This window comes from Lygodium microphyllum, chromosome 18, assembly GCF_053477565.2.
Source record: "Lygodium microphyllum isolate KBCC chromosome 18, Lygodium_microphyllum_v1.1.10, whole genome shotgun sequence".
NCBI lineage: Eukaryota > Viridiplantae > Streptophyta > Polypodiopsida > Schizaeales > Lygodiaceae > Lygodium > Lygodium microphyllum.
In genome coordinates, this window is record NC_141152.1 from 106,483,497 (window position 1) to 106,507,839 (window position 24,343).

Below are 24,343 nucleotides of genomic sequence, written 5' to 3' on the forward strand. Positions count from 1 at the left end.
TGAGACTTGAGAACTGAAGTAAACCCAGAAGAAAATGATTAATACCTTTCCTTGAATGCCCTGAGGGCGCCTCAATAGGCCGGGAAGAAGCTCAAGAAGCCAGGGAGTGACAGGAGCTCGAAGGAGTTGGATATGGCTGTCGGGGAGGAGACCCAATGAGAGTAGGGAGTAGATGGGAAGCTGAGAATGCCACGAACCAAGCTCAAGAGTCGGGAAGCCGAGCTCTTATACCAGTTAAAAGGGAGAGAAGGATCAAAGCTTGGACTCGAGAGCTATGGCGGGAGAGCAAGAGCAAGAAAGAGAGAGACAAGAAATGGGAACTCCAACAGTCACAATGTGTGACCGGGCCTTCCTTTATTCAAACTGTCACTAAAAGAATAAAGAATAAAGTAACAGTGAGACGGACGCTCGCCACCTGCAGTGTGCAGTGGCGGTGACTATCAGTGTAGTAATACACGGGCGGCTAGGCGGAGGCGCCTTTACCCCCAACAATGATAAAGGAAGCTATCAAGGACCAAAATTTAAGAAAAGCACCAACATCACAAAACACTCCTACTATATCAATATAGGAAGTGACATCAACGTTCGAAGGGATCAAGCAAGAGCTTATGGAAAAATTAGGAGATGAGGAGGTAAAAAAACTACAAAAGAAAGCAGAAGATGCCACAAGAAGGCTAGTGGAAATGCAATGAAAGTTTAAAGCATAGTAGGAGGCTAGCATAAAAGCATCAAGCCAAGCTTCTAGGCAAAGCCTAGCTAGGGAAAAAGAAGTGAACCAACTAGTACAGACATCAACAATAGAAACTCTAGAGTCATAGACACAAGAAGGATTACTAGAGGAGAGAAGGAAAAGAGTTGAAGATACACAAGGTGTTAGAATTGGAACACTATAACAACAATAGGCACACAGAAAAGCCACAAGTTAAGTTAGAATGGCCTTATTGACTGGATCTAAGAGAATCCCATCTATTTGCATGGTTTGAGGTTTTCTTTTGCTATTGCATTGTTGTATCTCTTGCCTTTGTCATTCTAGCTTCCATTCTCAGATATGTTTTGGGGGTTTGGGATTAACTTCATTGTGTCTCTATAGCCAAATGATGATTTTCTCAATCTTGGTACTCCAAAATGAGTGCATAGACAAATATTGATATTGATAAATAGAGTTTAATGCTCATTTGATAACCGAAATTGCTCATTAAAATGCACTTCAAAGGGTTGAGCAAGAAAACAGGGCAATGCTTCAAGAGAATAGGGCAATGGTTGAAGCAGGTATGGATCATAATAATGAATATGAGCATTATGAGGAGCATGCACTCTATTCTCAATAGGATAGTCAACATGAGTACTACGGGTAGCATGAGCAATGGTACGAGTATCGGGAGCAACATGAGCATTGGTATGGGTATGAGTAGCATGGGTATAAGCATAAACTGTAATAAAGTGTTTCACAACAACCATTTTGGCCATTCAAAGAGCATTTATTACTTCAATAACCATTTCAACTATTCAAAGAATGGTCAACCCAATACATGTTAGCATGGATGCATGTGAGATTGAAGAGTTTCCTCAATGTAAAATTTTGTGGGAAGTACTCAAGTACAAAAGGTAGTCCTATACCTATGGATAGCATTCAACCATACTTGCAACAAGAGGTTATTCTAAGGCCTCTTACTAGTGCTCAAGCAGTAAGTACACAAGCTGAACACAAATCAACATTGACTTCTTCTAGTCTAAGAAATGACTAGCATACCTCAATGGAGCTTTGTAAAGAGAAAGACCTTCATTTCCATTGTAGGTTGAAGCATATGAAAGGATACAATTCCAAATGCCATGATTCTAAGACTTATCTTAAATGTACTAATGGGAGAACCATAATCAATAGCATGTTGATCATGGACACGGAAGACATAGGGGATGATGCACTGAATGCATTGATGATTTTAGCCTCATATACCTCAGTTTCATATAGCATAATGGTCTTTGATGATTCAAGGTAAAAGGCAGTAAATGATAACACGTAGATCATTGCAGATTTAGCATACGGGGCATTGATTATTTTAGCTCTACTTAACTATGTTTTCTGAGATGATGACCTGATTGATGGTGTTGATAACACCCTTTTAATTTGGGAGGATAAAGGATTACTTTTGAAAAAGAAAAGCTATGTCTATATTACCACTTATATTGGAATCACACCCACATATTCAAGAGACCATTTGAAGGAAGATTATATCAGATTATGTCAATTAATGAGCTTTCTTTCATTGCAAACTTTTTACTAATAACAACTCTCTATTTTGCATTAGTTTAAATTCTAAATTAAATGCAAAGAAGTATGACCTATATAGGCTCAAAAGAATTAGTTTTCTTTGGAGCCATAACATGTGCTGATTAGATCAACCCATAAAAATGTCTAGTAAAGTACAACATGATCTATAGTGGACAACATAGATGTTGTCAATTAAAAAATCTCCTAACTAAAGAATTTGTGACCAAGATCGCATCTTTATGGTTAAGTGTGGATGTTTATACATGGAATTTGGTTCTCAACTTGTGAAATTTTAGTTCATTTTACATTATTGAAGATTAGAGAATCTTTTAGTTTATTTAAACAAAGTACTCTGCCCCCCATCCACCATATGTAATCCCTTATAATAAGTTCTAACCATTACACAAAAGGGACTTATAGGCAGACACCTTGCCTTATCTTTCATTATCAAAATCTATGTTGATGATTTGTTAATTGTTGCTAATGTTTAAATAGTTTTAAGATTTTTTGTTTTTGAGAAAAAAAAACATTTTGGTGGAGAAGGATTTTAATGAAGTAAAAATGAGTATATATTTTAGGGTTTAGTAATGCTTAATAATATACACTGGTCTAGGAATAAAAGGTAGAAGGGACATTTGTACAATTGTAAGTTTTTTATCATTGAATAATAAAAATCAATCTTCACCTTCTCAAGGTTTTTCATGCACATTTCATGGCTTCCATCCTCTCTCCATTCTTTCTCTCTTTCTTTCTCTTATTCTAGTCTTTCTTTCTTCTTTGTATACTCTGTCTCTCTCTTCTCTATTATTTCTCTCTCCTTTATAGGTCTCTCTTACAATGCACCACACAATTTGATCAATCCCAAAATTATATTACATCACCAAAGAAATATGTAAGATAGCATGATAAAACATCTTCTAAAAATCCACAAAGCAATGCATCTCCATCATCTTAGAATGAATTTTTAAAAATCATGCATGCATCTTAGAATGAATTTTTAAAAATCATGCATGCATCTTCAATGATAATTTGCTCTATAAGATTAGTTTCAATAAGATCCTACACTCTAGAATCACACAAAATATAACCATGCATATCGTCCTCCTTCTCTATTCATTGTCTTGAAACACTTGAAAACTTTCATATTTTTACAAGTGAAATAGTCTAGGATAGGTTTTAGATTCTCATAATGTTGAACTATACACCCTTGAATTCTATGTCCCTAAAATTACTTGGATTCCTAAATTCTGCAATCCTAAAATTTTCTACAACTTGGATTACTAAATTTGAAAATTGAAAACTATTTTTAGAATTGGCATACACAATCAAGTGTGATATTTGGAATACCAAAATTTTGATTATCTTGAGCATTTTTTAGTCATGTCTCTCTCTTACAACAAGAACACTAGAAATATGCATTATTGACATTTTGACAAGTCCCTTTGCTTCAACTATATGCATACACATTAATACTCTTACTGAAACATTTCATAAACATCATGCTAAATCGAAAATTCAATAACTTGATTCTTTGCAACCCACAAATTTTCAAGAATAGCATCTTGAGATGGCATATAGAAAAACTCTAGAGCAACCGAAGTCATCTTGAAATTTTGATTGCCTAGAAGACTCTAACTAGTTAATAAATACATGATCTTGAAGTGAGTGATGCACTGCGGAGATGCAATGTCCGGCGATGAAATGCCAGGTAAAGAGCAAAACACGTGAGCAACAGCAGCGAGTGAGAGCGAGAGATGCAAGATGTTCTTGGGTACAATTGGAGTGTGTACCACTTTAGGTTTTTAGATAGATATATATGAAAGTACAAGTGTGCTAAGGGTGCATTCACACCCGTGCACATATAAAAGGCACGATGGCCCTTTATTCCCAACAACCTCCCACCTAAAGGCAATGTGCCTTAAGAGGAGAAAAGAATCAGCTAAGTCTAAGTATGTACAAAGCTGAAATACATATATCTATCCAACTCCCATCATCTGTCGGCAATGAGCAAACCGCTCTGCTGGAAGACCCTTCATGAGAAGATCTGCAGGATTATCATCTGTATGCACTTTGACAAGCTCAATGCTCTTGATGTCAAGTACATCTCTGATGAAGTGATACTTCACCTGTATGTGCTTCGTCTTTGCATGAAAGACGGGATTCCGTGCTAGCATGATAGCACTCTGACTATCACAATGAAGAACGAGTAACTCTGTAATGCCAAGATCTCCCACCAGACGTGAAAGCCATAAAGCCTCCTTGCATGCCTCAGTAGCAGCCACATACTCTGCCTCTGTAGTAGACAATGCAACACACTTCTATAGCCTGGAGATCCAAGAGACTGCTCCTCCTGTCAAGGTAAACACATACCCAGAAGTGGACTTTCTACAGTCCGCATGACCAGCATAGTCTGCATCCGTAAAGCCAACGACAGATGCCTTCTGCTTTCCAAAGCAGATGCACAAATCACTTGTGCCTTTGAGGTATCTCATAATACCTTTCACTGCTTTCCAATGCTTTTTGCCAGGGTTTGCCATATATCTGCTAACCACTCCCACTGCAAAGGCAATGTCAGGACGTGTAGCAACCATAGCATACATCAAGCTGCCAACAGCTGAAGCATATGGAATCTTGGCCATTTCAGCCTTCTCATCATCAGATGTAGGGCTGTCCTCTGCACTGAGTTTCACATATGGAGGCAATGGAACACCAATTGGTTTCCCCCCCTCCATATTGAAACGCTGCAAAACCTTAGAGACATACTCCTGTTGAGATAGAAAGAGTAATCCTTTGGACCTATCTCTGAGTATTCGCATGCCAAGAATGTGATTTGCATCACCAAGATCCTTCATGTCAAAGCTGCCACGAAGACTTTGCTTCAACGAATCCAAGGCATGAGTATCCCTGCCAGCAATCAGCATGTCATCAACATACAGAACCAAGATAATTAGGCTGCCATCTGCGGCCTTCTTGGTGTACAAGCAGTGATCCACTTGACTTCTTTGAAAACCTTGAGACTGCATAAATGTATCAAACTTATGATACCATTCTCTTGGTGCTTGCTTCAGCCCATACAAACTTCGTTTGAGCTTACATACCATCTTCTCTTTGCCTTTAGCCACAAAACCTTCAGGCTGCTGTATATATATGTCTTCATGCAGATCACCATGTAAAAATGCAGTCTTTACATCCATCTGTATGAGCTCCATATCTTCAGCTGCAACCAAGCCCAAAATGGTTCTCAATGTAGTCATTTTGACTACAGGAGAGAAGATCTCATCAAAATCAACTTCATGTTCCTGCTTGTACCCCTTAGCAACCAATCTGGCTTTGTACTTTGGCGAGGAACCAGAAGTGACCTTCATCTTATAAACCCATTTGCATGGAAGCGTTTTCAGCCCTTTAGGCAATTGCACCAAGTCCCAAGTGCCGTTTTTCTCAAGAGATTCCATCTCTGACAGCATGGCTTTATACCATTTCTTGCTGTCCTGTCTGTCCATTGCTTCCTTGAAGCATGACGGCTCACCACAGTCAGTGATCATGACATAATCAGCCACATTATTTGCACCAGGAACGAATCTGTCGAGCTGTCTAGTAGCCCTAGACGATCTCCTAACCCAATGATCATTGTTTGCTGGCTGTTCAGCCTGCATATTATCATTTACAGCTTGCTGTCCTGGCATTTCAGCCTGCAAATCAACATTAACAACTTGCTCTCCTGGCTGTTCCTGCACATTTAGTGGCTCATCATTATGGGCAATGGCTGGCTGATCATTTCCAGCATCATTTTCTGCATTCGCAGGTTCATTTACAGCAGGTATTTGCTGCTGTACAGCGGGCACATTTTGCTGTCCAAAAGGTACTTCTTCCCGGAATACAACCCTACGAACCTCCTCAGTCTTTTCGGGCTGTTTATGCATGCGACCTTCCCGAAAGATAACATCATTGCTGCGCACTGTTTTCCTTTTCATGGGATCCCACAATCTATACCCCATTTCACCCTCGTCACCATATCCTAGGAATATGCATTTACAGGACTTTGGCTCAAGTTTGCTGCGGTCTTCCTTACGAATGTGCACAAAAGCCTCGCAGCCAAACACTCGTAAATGAGCATAAGAAGGTGGCTTGCCCGACCACGCTTCCTGAGGGACTCCCCCCCCCCAAAGACCTGTTTGGTGACCGATTGATCAAGTGAATGGCTGTCATAACAGCCTCTGCCCAAAAACCATGGGGTAATGCAGCATGAGACAGCATAGTACGGACTTTATCCTGTATAGTCCTGTTCATACGCTCTGCAACTCCATTCTGGGGTGGATTATGAGGGGCAGTGAGCTCCCTTTTTATCCCTTTGCTGTCACAAAATGCCTGAAAGGCCTTGGACACATATTCCCCACCATTGTCAGAGCGAAGACACTTAAGTGTCTTATCAGTCTGATTTTCAACCAATGCCAAGAAGTTTTTAAACTTGTCAAGTACTTCATCCTTGCTACGAATGGGGTAAACCCATACCTTCTGTGTAGCATCATCGACAAAGGTGACAAAGTACTTCTTCCCCCCCAAAGACAATCCTGGCATCTGACATACATCTGAATGTACTAACTCTAGAGGTGAAGATTTCAAAGAAAGAGATTTCTTATGAGATGTCTGCGCATGCTTACCATAGACACAATGATCACAATGCTCAAAATCAGCATAACGGAGACAAGGCAAGTAACCCAAACGAGAAAGAACTTTCATTCTTGTTTGACTCATGTGTCCTAACCGGCCATGCCACAAAGAAACACTTGGCTGCTCGGTTACTGCGACAACATGGTCACGCACGCTAGATACATGAAGAGGATACAGAGTATCACTCTTTGAACCCCTGGCAATGACTCTAGATCCTGTACTGATCTTCCATTTTCCATCGCCAAATGTGGTATGATAACCATCATCATCTAGCTGCCCAGTACTGATTAAGCTCTTCTTGAGCTCAGGTACATGACGAACATTCTGAAGAGTAAAGACAGAACCATGCTGAAACTGAAGCTGCACACTGCCAATGCCTGCAATATCACATGCTGAGTTGTCCCCGAGATGGACAACACCATGTCGACCGCCTGTATAATCGAAAAACCAATCTCTGTAAGGGGTGACATGAAAGGAGGCACCCGAATCTAAAATCCAGGTATGCATGTCATCAGTCGAATCGGCAACCAATGCATGGGCATCAAAACATGAAGACATGAAGAGTACATCGTTCCCACTGTCACTGTCCTGAGTGACTACATTCACCTCTTCGATCTTGACGCTGCTCTTCTTGGGCTGGCTCTCTTTCTTCTCTTCCTTGCTATCCTCTGTCTTCTTGCCTTTCCCTTTCTATTTCTTCCACTTGTAACAGTCACGTTTGAAGTGACCCTTCTTGCCACAGTGGTGGCATTCCACATTCTTGCTGCGAGACATGCTGCGACCCTTGCCATCAGATTTTCCCTTCTGCTGTGATCTGCCCCTGGTATGCAAGGCACTAGACGACTTACTTGATGCATTATTTTGCCTATTCATCTCTTCCATAAGCAAAGAGCTTTCCACGTCAGAATACATAAGCATAGCATTCGAGTTACTCAAGGCAGTCCTGAATGTATCCCAACTCTCTGGTAGAGTGCAAAGCAGAAAGGTAGCTTTAAACTCGTCATCAATGACAAACTTCAAAGCAACCAGCTGGCTGAAAATTGAGTTGAATTCACTCAGATGATTTGACATAGCAGTTCCTTCTTTCATCCCCAAATCCATAAGCTTTTTTAGCCAATACACCTTACTAGCTGCACTCTTCTGAGCATACAATTCCTCCAGTCTAGTCCAAATGGCATAGGCAGTGTCCAAACCCTCTATGTTAAACAGCAGAGCATCAGAGACAGATAGCTCAATGGTCGAGCGTGCAAGCTCGTTCAACTCATCCCAGTCATCTTGTTCCACATCTGCGGGCTTTACCCCTTTGGCCTTGATCGGCTTAGCCTGCTTCTTCTGCAACAGGATATTGTAGCATTGCTTTTGCCACACTGCAAAATTATGTGCACCCTCAAGTTTCTTGATGTGCATAAGATGGCTGCTATCGCTGCTGCCAGCCATGATTTTCAGTCCAAAATATGACCACAAATTCAGCAAATGCAGGCCCAAACTGTCAAACAAGTGACCAAGGTACAAACAAGTACCAACCAGCAATAAGTACCAGTTAAAAGCAGAAATTTCAGATCTGCAAATCAATTTTCAGAAGCACCAAATGTTGTGCTACAGCACTCCACAACTGATGACAGCTGTTCCAAGGACAAATACATCACATTACATGAGAAGTCCCAAATTTTAGCTGCAATTTCTGCTGTACATGCACCCACGGGCATAAAATTTGACCCGCACGGTCAAAAGCCCCAAAGTTTTGTGCTCAAAACATCAACCATACATCTGCACTGTCTCTGACATGCGTAGAGTAGACCAATTTTGCCAAAATGAAGCAATTTTAGCAAAACCCCCAAATTTTTCAAGTGTCGGGCGTCCAAATTGCATGAAATTAAACCCTCATGTACATAAAATGACCAATTTGCGCACAAATTTTGCTCAAACAGCAAAAGCCCCAAATTGCACGGGGTCCAATGTGCATCAATGTCAAGAAATTGGGTCAATTTTAGCCCAATTTTAACATGTACATGAAAAGCCCCAAATTTCGGAGGCAAAATGTCACAAATTCCTGCAATTTCTGAGACAGAATCTCACTGTGTGTCTTGCTCGTGTCAAATCCGGACAAATCCCCAAATTTGTGGCTCAAATCTGCCCAAAACACAGAACTGTGCTTACACGCGCGAACTCCCGTCAGTGGGCAAAGGGGGCAGCTTGCAGTAAACCTTTGAAAATTAAAAAATTTTGCAAGAGAAATTTGACGAAAACTGTCCCGTAACGTGACGACTGCTGCGTTTTGACCTGCCGCCAGCTGCACGTGGCCTGGAAAGTCACGAACTGACCTGGCGTGACCTGCGTGACCAGCGCCTGTGCAAAACACGTCACTTCTGATCTGCGCCTGACCTGCACGCTGCCTGGAACTGCACGCCTGACTGCACACTGTCCAAGAACAGTGACGAGCTGACCAGAAAATGACTGACTGACCTGCGCGCAACCTGGGAAATGTCGCCTGGCTGAAAAACGTGAACTGTGGACTGCGAGAAGCACGAACACCTTAACCGAAGCTCTGCACGGACTGCGAGAAGCGCAAACACCTTAGCCGAAGCTCTGATACCAGTTTGAAGTGAGTGATGCGCTGCGGAGATGCAATGTCCGGCGATGAAATGCCAGGTAAAGAGCAAAACACGTGAGCAACAGTAGTGAGTGAGAGCGAGAGATGCAAGATGTTCTTGGGTACAATTGGAGTGTGTACCACTTTAGGTTTTTAGATAGATATATATGAAAGTACAAGTGTGCTAAGGGTGCGTTCACACCCGTGCACATATAAAAGGCACGATGGCCCTTTATTCCCAACAGATCTCACTATTTTCTATGAAATAACCTCCTCAAGGGCATTGATGATATCACAACAATGAAAAACTTGTAGCTTAGCTTCATCTCTAACTTGAGAAACTTTCCTTTCCAAAAATATGTTCTCTTCTTGAAGTTAATTGATAATTGACATTGCTTCAATTTTGTTGCAAAGTCTATTGCATACCTCTCCTTTTCATGGTCTAAAGAAACCTCTTGAATCAAATCATCTCATACAAAAACTCAACCATTGGAGAATCCAATTTTAAGCCTTCATGAAAAGAATACAAACTAATTGATTTATTGTATTCTAAAAGTTTTGCCTTGTTTTGCAAATTTAAAACTCTTTGAAAATTAGTACTTTGATATCCTTCACATTGTTGTCCTAAAAAATCCTTTCATGCATACATCTTGACAATTGTCTATATCTAAAACTTGTTGAATATCTTGAAGCTTAAAACTAAAATAAGAAAGACTACATCTAACATGTTGAGATTATTGCTATCCTAAGAACTTATAGTAAATAGAGTTGCAATTTGGACTTTGGGATATACATCTTATTCTCTTGCATATCATTATTCTCAAAATCCAAAATAATGACTACTTTTTCTTGCTAATAGGGCATAAGAGAATATAAAAATCAAGTTACAATTGCATCATTATGCAAAGATTGATCCCCAAGCTTATCATCACCTAATACTTCTTGGATATTCAATGTGTCTTCTTGAATATTTTGACTTTGATTATGATTATCTTCATCTTGATTATGGTTGCTTAAAATATCCCAAAAAAAGAGGAAATACCTTAAATGTATTGAGGCAGCATGTGTGATGCTCAAATCTACCATTAGCAAGCTCCTTTGTTCAGTTTGGGACACTTTAAAATTATTTGCATTCTTTCCTCTTTTTTCTCTCACTCCCATAGCCTTGATCTTTGGAAAAACTTTGGATGACATCAATCATCATCCTCACTATCCTCACTTGAACTTGGACTAAAATGTGAAGTTAAAACATCTTTATACTTCTCTCTAAGGCTTGTAACTACTCTTTAAAGCCTTTTGAGCTTTAAACTTGATTCTTGGCCATCATGATCATCATTACATTCATATGCTTCTTCAAGGTAACCTTCAAAAAGATTCTAATTTGCTCTATACTCTTTGCAATTTTGAATCTAATCCATTCTTTGTTGCTATGTGGATCTTCTTCCTAATGTCACATAAGTCTTTGCATAAATCTAACATGTAGTAATGCTTGCATGGTTTGCCTCTTTCATAATGTTCATGTAGATAATAACAATTTTTGCATTAGGCCCAGACTCAAAACATATTTTACACCTCCTTCTTAGCTTTTCTAGAAAGATTAAAGCATGGAAAGCTAACCTTTAAACATTAATGTATGAAGTGCTTGAAATTTTCCTAAATATACGAAATGATCAAAAGAAAATTATGCATGATCTTTTTGAAAAAAAAATTAGATGTTGACAAATGAAATCTACAAAAATAATTACATAAATAATATATTATTTCCATAACAATTATTATACCATTGCTTGTGGTTTAGAAATCAATTGTCCTTAGTTGATTAAATAAATTAATAGTATGGGTGGCTAGCCACATGTTAGTGCTACCTTATGCAATGAATCTACACTAAATCAACAAGACAATCAAACATGTTTACGTACTGCCTGATGCAGTGAGCCTCATGTGGTGAACTTATACATATCCTATGAAAACAAGATAGCCATGGATTATCTCAAAACATTGCCTCATTCAATGCCAATCGGACATTAATATGCTTGTGAGGTGTATGCATACATTAGATAGTCATAATTCAAGTTAAGTGATGATGTTTGAATCGATTGTGAATCTTAAACATAATGGGTTTTATATTTAACTAAATATATATGATATAGAGTACTTGTTCTAGTAGTGGTTGGTCAAGGAAAACTTTAGATACTAGTATTTCAATGTCTTCTTACTCAAAGATATAACATAATCACTTCTATTAATAGATATCCTAGAAATTTTATTTTGGATGAATTAGGAATATATTAAGTAAACACATGAATGAAAATTGATAAAGTATAATGTTAGGTTAAATTGAGTAATTTATATTGGATTCTAGAGCCTAATTCTAAGGGGGGGAAATTGAAAATAAAATCATCTTAAAATCTAAATTTTACTATATATGTACTACCTTTCAAGAGAATATTAAGTGTATATATTTATGTTAGATATGTCTTATTTGTTTCCATGAATATGGATTTTAATCTAGCATCACTCAAAAGAAAATCTTCTAATGCCCTTTAGCTATTAACCTATATCTTCCTAGGCTATTAAGCCAATTCCATTAAATTTCTTATTGCAAGATCTCATTGGACAAGATTATCCACCTATTTTAGCTAAAGTTCATGATATAAATTCTAAAGGTAGCAATTCCATGCATTTCAAGCCTGTAGAATTCAAACAAAATGATTTGGTAGGGCTTCATGTTAGATTGGCATCCATTATAAAGCATCTAAAGAATGGTATTATAGCTCAATTGGGTGTATCCCTTCAATGGAAAATTCGTAACTCATGATTATTTGTTTAAAAAACATGCATGTGTCATAATATTACTAATATTATGAGTAATTATTCTATAGATTCTATCATATTTAAAACTTGACAAAGGCACTATTAAGTATCATTTTATTATTATTATTATTATTTATTACAATAATGTATTACTTTCAAATGATCTCTTGATTATAAGAACTTAATGCCTTGAGTACGTTGTGTTAATGTTAATTTGATCTAAAAATAGTATCCAAATGCTAAGCCTTAATGAATACTGATTTTATAATAGTTAAAATGGAAGGAAAAACTTGAAACTTTTGGGAGTCAGATGTAACGAGGAAAGGCCTTACTTGTAGCTAAAGATAACCTTCATGTATCGATATGCCTTGTTAAAGCCTTAGCACATCCTTCTTTGTCAATGTTGTTCAAGTCATCAACTTCAAGAGGATTTGACATGAGATAAATAAAGATCCTTTTTTTTTTTTGCTATTGGATAGGCTATTTAGAAGTGAAAATTTCTAATGAGTCTATTTTTTAAAATGAAAGAGCCTTTAATCACGTCATGAAAGAGCTCGCTTGTGGTGCTTATGAGACTAGCCACCACAGGAAAGTTGAGAAGGCCATTTTGTCTTTGGATCTAAGCATTAGTGTAAGTCTTACTAAGATAGGTACATTTGGTGAAGAGGAGGAAAATAGCTATGGCACGTACTACCACCCAAAGCCACCTTGTTTGATAAAGCCACCTAATCGATGTGGCCCAAAGCAAGTCAATTTTGGATTTTCTTTTTTTTTGAAAAAGGTTTGGGATCTTAATAGGTTTCCCCCAAAAATGGGTTGAAAAATAGGCCATTTTGCTTTCTTTTTTCTTTTGAAACATGGTTGGGGTTTTAAAAATAGATAGCCCCTAAAAACACAAAATAGCTAGGTTTAGATCCAAGCCACTCCTAGGTAAAATTTCACTTACACAAGTTTCCATAGTCAAGTTTAATAGTGAGTGGATGGTTTATTTGACCACTCTTAACTTTGTATTAGAACTTTAGGAAATTTATGGAATGCCTCTAAAAAAGGTGGTACTCCATGAGCTTGGAGAACTCTAAAGACTTGGCAATCATTGATTAGTGGAAATCATGTTCTCTCTCTTGAAGAGCTTTTTCTCTCGCCTCTAAATGGCTCTCTCTCACCTCAAACACCATCTCTCTCTTTCTTGGCAAGTGGATCATTTCATAGTCAATTTCATAATTTAGAGCAATCACACTTGCTTCAATTCTGAGACACATGAAGGCATAATATCATACTCGATGAGCCATCTTATATATTTAAAAAAAAACTCTCATAATCCAACACAATGTAGCCATTGATGTGCTAAGCTTCTTCTTCATAACTCTATCCTTCATCCCCAAAAGAATTTTTTTTCATTACCTCTAATATATGTAACAAGCATACACACATACATACATGCAAAAGGACCTAGAGGTGACATGAGATAAATGTTACTCCAAAATTTTCCAATTGGTTGAAATATTATCAAGCAATAACAAGAAGGATAATGAACATAAGCTTAATTTGTTCTAATTCAAACTTGCAAGATTCTAATACAGATGAGGAAGTTTTAGTTCTTGCAAATGATGGAGCAAATTTAGAGAAGGATATATCTACAAGTGAGATAAGATGCATGGTAGACTTTGTTGGATGAAAAAGACAAAGTGAGTCCAATAGTGGAGCTTGATAATTGTAGGTTTTTTAAAAGTCGATATTGGTGAGCCAACTCAATGGAACGTTTTCCAAAGATAGGCTTACAAGGGCACGAGAAGGAGTATACTATAGTAAGGAGGAGAAACATCATACTCAAACAAATGACTTCACAAAGTCATTGAAGGCAAGCTCTTCAAAAAGTATCAGAAAAAACAAAAGCTAAAGTGTGTGGTACTTGGGACAAGTTTAAAAGATGAGAAGAAAAGTTGATGGTGTCCATGTGGAATACAAGAGAGGGTTTAGTCTCTCAGATAAGTCATTAGGAGTGGAGGTTCAACTTGGATGGTATCAAAAATCAAAGGGACCAAGGAGTTTACATATGATTCGACGGACCTTGATATGATAGATATTGAAAGCGTCATTGCCCTTGCAAATCTCACATATGATTGTAACGACAAAAAATAATGTTCATAAAGGACCATTGAGGATAGGTAAAAGAACATTATCTTTTCTCTTCTTTAGAATTGTCTGTAAAATATTACACGGCGCAGCGAACAGAATCTGAGAAAGAGATAGAGAGTACACAACAGATAAGAGGAGAATCAGTAAAATTCTTTAACTCCAAACAACTGATACAAAGATGGCTCTGTCCACCCGTGCGCTTCCAATGAATGAAGCTTAGATGGCGATCTAGACAGAAGATAGGTGAAGAGCTTAAGGCTAGCTGGAACAACAACTCTGACTGGGTGAAAGATGAGTGTAAGATGGCTGCGAAGGGGTTTAGCTTTTATAGCCCGCGAAGGTCGTTAGGTCGGCCTGCTGACCGACCTACCATATGAGCCTCCACTAGTCGGCCAGGGAATATTCCAGGGAATATTCCCTTTACCATCGCCAGGGGCCGCTTCCGCGGCCCCCGGACCCCACAATAGGGGCCCCTTTTAACTCCCTTACCACGCAACTCAATGCAATGTGCCTCGAGTTGCTACCAGCATAACCACTCCGTCTAACCCAAAGATTAGACCCACAACAGTCACCTTTTTGCCATCCGGTCACATAGACCTCATCTGATATACAAGTCAGGACTCAACCAATGTCCGGGCTCACATTTGGCTTCTCCTCATAATGGGGGCCTTACAACTTTGAGCACCATGGATCATTGGTAGCACCTAATGAGGGTGGGGTATTGATCATATCTAACATTGTCTGCTATGTAAATTGAGCAAATGAAGTACAAAGTGTGATAGGTGTATTTATTTATTAAGTGTCATGAAGCATGGAAAACATCGTGTACAATATATCAAAATTATCTTCGGACCAAGGCTCTAGCCACCATTGCTTATCCTCTTTACCTTTTGGCTTCATTTTAAACATTCACACATGGTGAGCACTTTGTAATCCCCTTTTCAAGGCATTGATGATCTTTTCATCCGTTGAAACACCGCTATAACCACCTAAATCTGATTCTTCCATGATCTCTTTAAAATTTAAATCTCTCCATACATGTTCATGTTTCTTATGAGCCCATGTAAATTTCACACTATTCTCATTGCATTCAAAATATGAAAGCCTATTTAAGATCCCTATACTGTGTAGCATATCCATCAAATCATAAGTGCGCTCTTGCCCAAACAACTTTACTAAAGAAGATTTCCATTGCATCAGATCCAGCCAAATGTATCAAAAGCATCTTATCTGAATGAAAGCCTTTGAAATATTTTATGAGCAGTATAACAAAGTGGCAAAAGAGTTGCACATCTAGAAACAACTCCATATTACTAATAAAAAAATTTGACAATGTATATGTGGCATGTCTCATGATCCAAGATCTCTAGATTTGGAAGAAGAATGCAACTTTTGTTGCTAAAATGGACTCTCTCCACTAAGTTGAAGAGTGGAGACAATAAAATATCAATATAGTCTCTTACAATTTCAAGATATGCCTTTGTTCCCACCATGCTTTGGTCTTTTCTATGTTCCCACCATGATTTGGTCTTTTCTGTGTTTTTCATTTTTTGCTAGCTCCCCCAAACACCATTGGACATGCTTGCTACATATCCTTTGTGCTATAGCCCAATTTTTATGGTCATCTTGTCTAATATTTTCTTCCTAAAGCATATGCTTGTCAATAGAAAAAGAATCATAAGCAATAGTAACATGATTCAAGGTAACCCAAACATCACGAAGAGCCAGTTGATGCTTCGATTTATCAAGAATATTGATGAGATCTTTTTCATTGTGTATAAAATATTGATCATGTAGACCTAAAACCTCTCCATTTAATAATTTGGTTGAAGGAGGTCATCCATCCCACTAAATCCTATATCTAGCACCATGTTTGTGAATATAATCAACCAACCTCAATTTTCTTCATCAATTATCTCCATCTGATGCATGTCCAATAAAAGGACCTATTGTTGAGGTGAGCTTTGCATCCCAAAATTTTGAAATTTCAATCCATTATTTCTTAACAAAACTTGCATCAAATCAATTACAAGTGCAATGAGCAGACAAATTTAAGCATGGAAGGGCTTCCTAAAGTGGATTTGCAACAAATATTATTTCATAAACCACCAATGGTACTAGTCTCGAAAGCATCAATAATCAAACCATAGCCCATTTTTCCTTCTCCAACTTTAATCATGCATGAAGTCCCACACTCATGGTTTGAGGACTTGTGTTCATCAAACCCAACAAGCATATCATCTTTAGGGTTCCACTTACAATCAAAACAACAAATGTCATAAAATCTAAAAGTTAATCAAGAATAATTTTTGTAAGCCAAAGAAATAAATACTATAATATGATTTACATATAGTGCAACATGTTTACCTTATTTGCTTCTTTATGGTAGTCTCATCTTCCACCAAAATAAAGGAATTCTCTCCTATGATGCCATTTTTTCCTTTCTCCATCTAATATATATTAGTAATGGCATCAAAAATATATCCATGTATACCAAGTATGAAGTGGGTGGCTTGTCTATGGCCTCTCTTTGTCATTGAGAGTGAAGGGCCATTGAGGTTAGCAGTAAGGAATTCATGCAACCTTGGTTCACCCCAAATCTTTGCAATGTCAAACAGGGCTTTGGTGTTTGCACTATATCATTGACCTTCCTTTGGCTGCAACATATTTGTATCTATGTCTTGCAAAAAGTCCCATAGAGCAGGTTTTCCACCAAATTTTCCAATCTATGGGCTTCTATTACATTGTTACAAAATCTTTTTACATCTTTTCTATTAAGAGACTCCACATTAGCTTCATGCAAGCTCCTTATTTTCATTGAAAGACTTGCAAGACAAAGCTTTCACTTGCATAATTTGAAAGTAATTTCTCTTGCATGCTTTGTGGAAACAAGTGTTGTTTGTCTAAGTTCTCGTCTAGTAAGATAGTCTAATTTTCTACTAGATCCAATTCCCCTATATCCCTCTCTTCTCTTATACTAGCTTCTCCCTATATACTCTCGTCCTAAAGTCTGAAAGGTAAGATATACCTTTGCAATGAGCATAAGAGAAGTTTGTGAATGGTCAGCCATTATTTGTAATATGTTGACAATGATTGTGATGAAAGTAACCATCTATTTGGAAGCATGTATTTCCATCATCTAGACTTATGCAAGTAAAAGGCTCCAAAAATCAAAGCTTGCCGCTGCATTGATCATCTAATAAAGATTTCATACTGATACTCTTCTTGTTGACCTAAATTATGTGACTCCATAAAACCTAACATAACAAGGTTAAACTTACCAATGAATTTTCATTATCTTCATTGTCATTTAGAGACGAGGCCAATGGATCAACTTGAGTTGAATTTCCAAGCTTTGTAGAGACCATGAACTTGCTAAGAGACTCTTGCATTCTCTCTTTGTCTCCTTCTTGTCTTCATGTTCACTTTCCTCTTTCCATTGTGCACTCTCACATGGTATCAAAGCCACATGTGGGAGACAAAGATCTTGAAGAGGAGTGTACTGTCTGCAACAAAACTTGCTAGGTGTCATCCCCACATGCTACAAACCTTGTGCTTGGAGTCAAATAGGGCAAGATGGCCTATTTCCAACCTGTTTTTAGGCTTGTTTACTAGGGTAGATTTGGATTTTTCTCTTGAATGGCCTCTATTAGGCTGGGTGGCACCATTATTGCATCGAGTGGCATCAAATAGGCTAAGTGACCATTCTATCGGCTAGGCAATACCAAAATAGACTTGCATTTTCTAGAGATAGCCCTCAGTACACGTGCTACAGAATCATGCCCTACATTGCTTGCATTTTTGTGTAGGCAACCCCTATATCTCTACATATTGTACAAGCAGGTCATCGCTCCTCCTACGTGGTACATTTGTAGGCTAAGTAGTACATGTTCTCTATTAAGCAGACACGTTTCTTTCTTTGATGTGTTCTCCTAGTGGCTGGTCTTTGCTAACTAGGGTGGCTTCTTTGTTGTGTTGGGCAGTCTCCATTATGGGCCTACATTAGGGAAGATTTGTGTCTATTATAGGGACTGGATTTTTAGGCACTCCTAGTCCTTTACTAGCCCCTAGATTTGTTCTGTTTTGAAGTTGAAGACATGTTTTCCTCTGCATTTACCATTCCCTCTCTTTGCTCAGTATTGTGTGTTTCCTTCAGCATTGGATACTCCCCATCTACCTTCCCCCAATTAGTCTTCTTATGTACCATCACTCGATGGACCCCAGTTATCCCAAGGATACCTCTTAATGGTCACCTTTATTCCAATAGCAGTATCTTCTTTGTTTTCTTGTAGGCACTTTATTATTGAAGGACATCTATGGTGGCCGACGTGTGTGCTATGGGGGATCATGTGGTTCGAGGATCGACCACCATCTTATTACTCTTTCTTGTTATATTCTTCCAGGGCTTCTAGTCTCCAATTGGTATTGATGGCATCTCCTACGATGAGGAATCACATCCACAGGATGGAGGAGATTTGGGATAAGCTTTCATTCCTTGATACAGATATTCTTCGAAGGACCTAATTGTGACACTTCCCTCACATCTTCCGTTACCAACCTATGATGTGTTATACACGTCTTCTCACTTCTCGTAGCTGAGAGACTCTCACTTGGGAGGAGCTAGTTCCATTGGTGCTTGAGCAAGGTCACGTCATAGTGAGATAGATTCTTGTGAAGCGCGTGCACATGGCCATGCTTATGAAGATTTATCTATAAGTATAGGACAAGACAAGCATCAAAAAGGAAAGAGGAAGAAGTTGGAGTCATATTTTGCCTCTGATATATCTTTTGTGGGAAAGCGTAGAGGATATCCCATGTGTCCTCATTTTGGGAAGACCTCACACCCCAAGGAAAAGTGCTGGAGGGTATACCCTCACCTTCGTTTGGGACCAAAGGGTGGACGTACATTGGGGCCTTTTTTTGCCTCTACTTCATCACTAGCTATTACCACCGAGTCCATGTTTCTATACATTTATCAAGTGGAGGAGCCTTCTTTGACTGTCTTATCTTTTGGAGTAGCATTGGCTCTTTGACAATGGTGCATCTGATCATATGAGTCTCCAAGGTGATTTTTCACAAGATTAACTGTCTATCGAGCTCTATTTCTAAGGTCCTATATGTTAAGGAATTGGGCCTCCCTCCCCTCTCAGTTCATGGTCATGGCCTTCCTTGTATTGGCACTCGTGTTTTCTTCATCGAGCCAGCCATCTTTGTTGAGGATTCTTCTACTGGAGCCACATTTGTGATAGGTTGGCAAGAGACAAGACTATCTATGCTCCATTCCCCTTTCTTTGTGCAAGGCCCTCTGAGGCATCTTTCTACAGCCACACCCATTCCTAATTGTGCGCCATCTCTTCCACATGTTCTATCCCATCCCCCACCATCTCCTCTAGTGGTTCTCTCATACCTCCCATCACTTTTAGAGGGGAATGATATTGGTGATGCGACTGTGGATTTCGGGGCCCTTTATGTTTGAGAAGGGGCTTTCCAAGATCGTGAGGAGTTGCTTCAGGGTTTCTAGTCTCCTTTGGCCCTTTCTTTTATGTAGCTACCCCTTTTCTTTTTCATTGAGCCACCATTCCCTACTGCTTGGTCCTTTGTTCCTCGTGTTTTTATGTAGCTTATGGTGCTTTCAATAGTTCCTCACTATTGTCTCATGTTCGATTAGAGGCTTAGCTCACCCATCTTTGACTAGAGTTTTGTGAAGTGATCCATTCAAGGCCTCTCCATTTCCATTGCCCTTTGGTGGACTTCCATTTGATCGATGGTTTATATAGAGATGGGGTCTTGCTCCTTGGCTAGCTTTCTTCATCGATGAACTACATTGGCATTGACACTCTTCTTACCACCCTCTTATCCATATCTCCTTCGGCCTTCCACTACATCCAATATCTAAGAGGGGATACTAGCAATCATGTGTGTCTTGTGTGGTCATCTCTTGCCTATGAGCCTCAGTCTGAGTTAGATGAGGACATTAGGAGCTCTAATATTGTCTTGTCTATCATTTTTTGTGTTTTAGACACTTTAGATGGAGGGCATACTAGTGCATTTCTTTTATGCATTTTGGGCTATTTGTTAGGGGTTTAACAACATTTAGGGTTTTCCCTCTTTTTTGAAAATGTATCGATAGCATCCCCTTCCACTTTCATTATCCAGTATCTATCATTGATACTTCATAATCAGCCAACCCTCCTTACTCTCTTGTCCCCCTAATACCATATGGCGCCCACACTGACACGTAGAGCTACATCTTGGGGTTGCAGTTTTGTACTTTCAACAATTGTAGTCACATTATTCCTTGTCTCTCTCTTGTGTTCTCTCTTTGTCTCCTTCTCTCCATGGTCACTTTCCTCTTTCCATTGCACACTCTCACAATTTCAAGACAACTTAAATCAACCTACCTTTGTTAACTTATTCTTTCTCTAAACATATTGATGAAATATACACCAAATGGCTACAACTCCAACAAGTGAGAGGTTCCTAAGACTATGCTCCTCCCATACATTGACCTCTTCCTCTTCCCAAAGCCATCACTAGATCTAGTCTAAAATTCACAAGGATTGGATATCCTTCCTTGTCATATGTTTCTTATTCCAGTAGTTCTTCCACAAAGTGCATAGGTGCATCACTTGATGAGGATCCATGTGGTCCAGGTATTCCTATCATATTCATGTCCATCCTAGGTACTTACATGTCAGTGCTCATTGGGTGCTAGTAGTGTCAATAAAGCTCCCCACCCATATAATTAAGCTATCTACTCATCTAACAGAATTGTTGTGGGTAGGGTTGAGGATATGAGAACCTCCTAGCAGCCCCAACAGTGTATGGCCTCATTTCCAAAGTATTCACAACTTGCACAAGTGCATGGTCAAGGATCGGAGCATTCTATTAGAAGGGAGTTGAGACTGAATGCATTGCACATGTGGTCTTGTGGATCATTTCAATGAATCCTTAAGCTTGACAAGCTCTAGCTTAAGGCCAACCATTTCTTGGGTGAGGTCCATCACCTTCCCATTATCTTGAATTTTAGAGATCACGAATGGTGGATCTCTCACTGTGTATGATGATGATGTACATTGGCTTTACAACCTTAGCATTCCTTTCCTTCAATGAGCCTTCAACAAGTCATCAACATGTATGGCTTCTTCAAATATTTTAGCTAGCACATCTCCTTGCAAACTTGAATTACTAACTAGCACTTTATAGAGCTCTTTATTTCTAATCCCATTGATAAACATCCTAGAGATAGCCTTTTGTATGGGTCACTTAGATGTCAAGATCCTCTTGTGTAGAGACTCTCAACATGAGTGATATAATCACAAATTTCTTCCTTGTCCTTCTAACTCACATTCATGAATTTGACTATCAATTTGTCCATATATCCCACTTTCAAGAATATATTGACAAAGAGATCTTTGAGCACATAAAAAACATTGTGATTGATGTCATCCAAGTTGGTCAATCAAGTTCTACCCTTTTCTCCCAAACACAAATCAAAATCTTGTGCTCATTTTTCAACATCCTAGAGGTTATGCATCTCGTAAATTGGTTGAGTCACTTCACAAAGTTGTAGGAATCATCTCCTACCTTGACCTTTTCAACATGCTTTATGACTATGGGAATTTTTGTTTGACTCATGTTGTTGGGTGATATTCCAAGTTCAATTAGGATTAAGGCTACCAATGTGGCACTACTTCTGAAGTCCACTTCAAGGGATATCTTCCTATCTACATTCCCTCTTGGAATTTTCCTCCTACAAGTGCTAGGATCTATTGGACTTGATTCAATTCAACTTCTCTCCTTTGACTATCTATTCATTGCACTTGTGTGAATCTAGTAACTTGCTACAATAGATCTTTCCCTAGACTCCTTTCCTCTTCCAAGTCCACTATTACCTCTTATGTTTTCCTCCCTATGTGCACTATCTTGATATGGTAGTCATATTGCATAATTAATTGCTAAATATCTCTTGGGAATTCAATTTAGTTGAAGCCCAAGCTATCCATGTTTAAGCTCAAGGTGGACAAAGCTCATGTGTCCTCTGACTTGACTAAGGTCTCAATAAGGCAGATTAGTTCAAACAAGGAGATGATGGCTCCCAAGGAAGACAAGTCTTACTATGGAAGGTTGCTGTACCTCAGTGTTTTGCATATTAGGCGCTAAGAAAGTCATTTCCTAATTCATCCTTGTTGGCTAATAAGGCTTGTTAAGCATTGTGGTCTCTAATATGTGTACGCTCTAGGATACTTTTGATTATAGGTTCAACTCTTTGAAGCATGTTTCCTTTAATAATGGTTTGCTATGTCATGATAGTTGTGTTTCCCTGATTGACAACATTTGGCCTATGTGTCTAAGTCTCTTTTGATCTCATTCCTATTGCTAGGTCTCACTTTTGTGATTTGGATGCACTATTTGCTTGGTGGGCTCTTTCTTTAGATTTATCCCTTTATGTGTTGTGTTTTCATTTTGCAACCTATCTTCTTATTAATTTGTACAAAATACAAGTGATAAGTGCATAGTTAGGATTTTTTCGTTTTCACAATTAATGTGTCTCAATGCAATGCACGTCCACTTACTAGCGGTGCTCAAACAAACTATTCACTTTCCAATCAAAGTGTGAAGCATACAATCAATTTGTCTTGATCAAACACGGTCTTCACATTCAATCACTGGACAATCTAGATGCTCTTTCCTGATAAGCCAACCACTTTTAAGAGCTTATCGTGGGCTATTTGAGAAAAGGTTGTAGTTTTCTATAGTGGGCGATTTATTTGATATATATATAGATGTGGCTTGGGTAGTCACTCTCAATGTTCTTGCCACACAACCCAAAAGTCAAAAAATTATTGCTAGCGAGCATGTCAACTTGAGGTCTTCACAAGAAGTTGTTGACAAGCACAAGAACAACTTCAACTTAGCTACTTAAGCTCACTTCCTAAAGTACACGATGGATGGTGCCTAAGAGCCTATAGCACTTTCTCCTTGAAAGAGAGTGAGGAGATTTCTATCGCATGCAATGGTGTTTCCAAGAATTTATCAATCCTTAGTTGCTTAGGATATTATGGATTTGTGTTGACTTATTGTAGTTCTACTTCTGTTAGGCCTAGTAATCCTTATGGTGTGTATCCAAGTCCAACTCTATGTCAAACATGGAGGTATAGCAAGTTAGTAGAAGGGTGTCTATAATATTATTGGTTTGGATGTTTATTCAAGTGTTGTAAGGATTGAGCACAAGGTGAGTGTGCAATTAAATTCAATGGGTGAATCTATGATAGTTAGGCTCCCACTACTTTATGCACTTTTGAGGTAGTAATTTGGTTGGCAGAATTTTTTTCTATTGTCCCTTGTTGCCAGACCTAGAAGAAACTTTGGAAATCTTAGTAAAGCATGCAACTTTAGATGTTCTATATTTTGCACATTCATATGGCTAACCTCAAGGTGTCTTTGTACAAGGTTTTTGATGTGGAGCCTTGGCTTGTTGCACTTGGTAGAAATAGCTATTTCCACTAGATGTTGCACAAAAGTAAGATTCCTTGTGGTCACAACCCTTTGGGTTAAACACACATGGCTAAACAAGATGGTTGCAAACAACTATTTAACAAGATATCTATAGAGAAGCTTGGTGAGGGGTAACTTGGGATCATGCACAAGCGATTGTAGGGCTTGTTGGCCTAGTCACTTGCTCCCACCCTACAATCTTGAAGTACCATTAGCAATGTCTTCTTCAATTGAAGTGTGTGTGGCTCTTGGTCCCTAAAGACTTAGTCGCTCCTTTCCAATTGTGATGGATATGTATCTATTGTTGTGCCTTGATGCAATAACTTTTTTCCACCAAGACTTTAACCAAGAAATACCCAACTCACAAT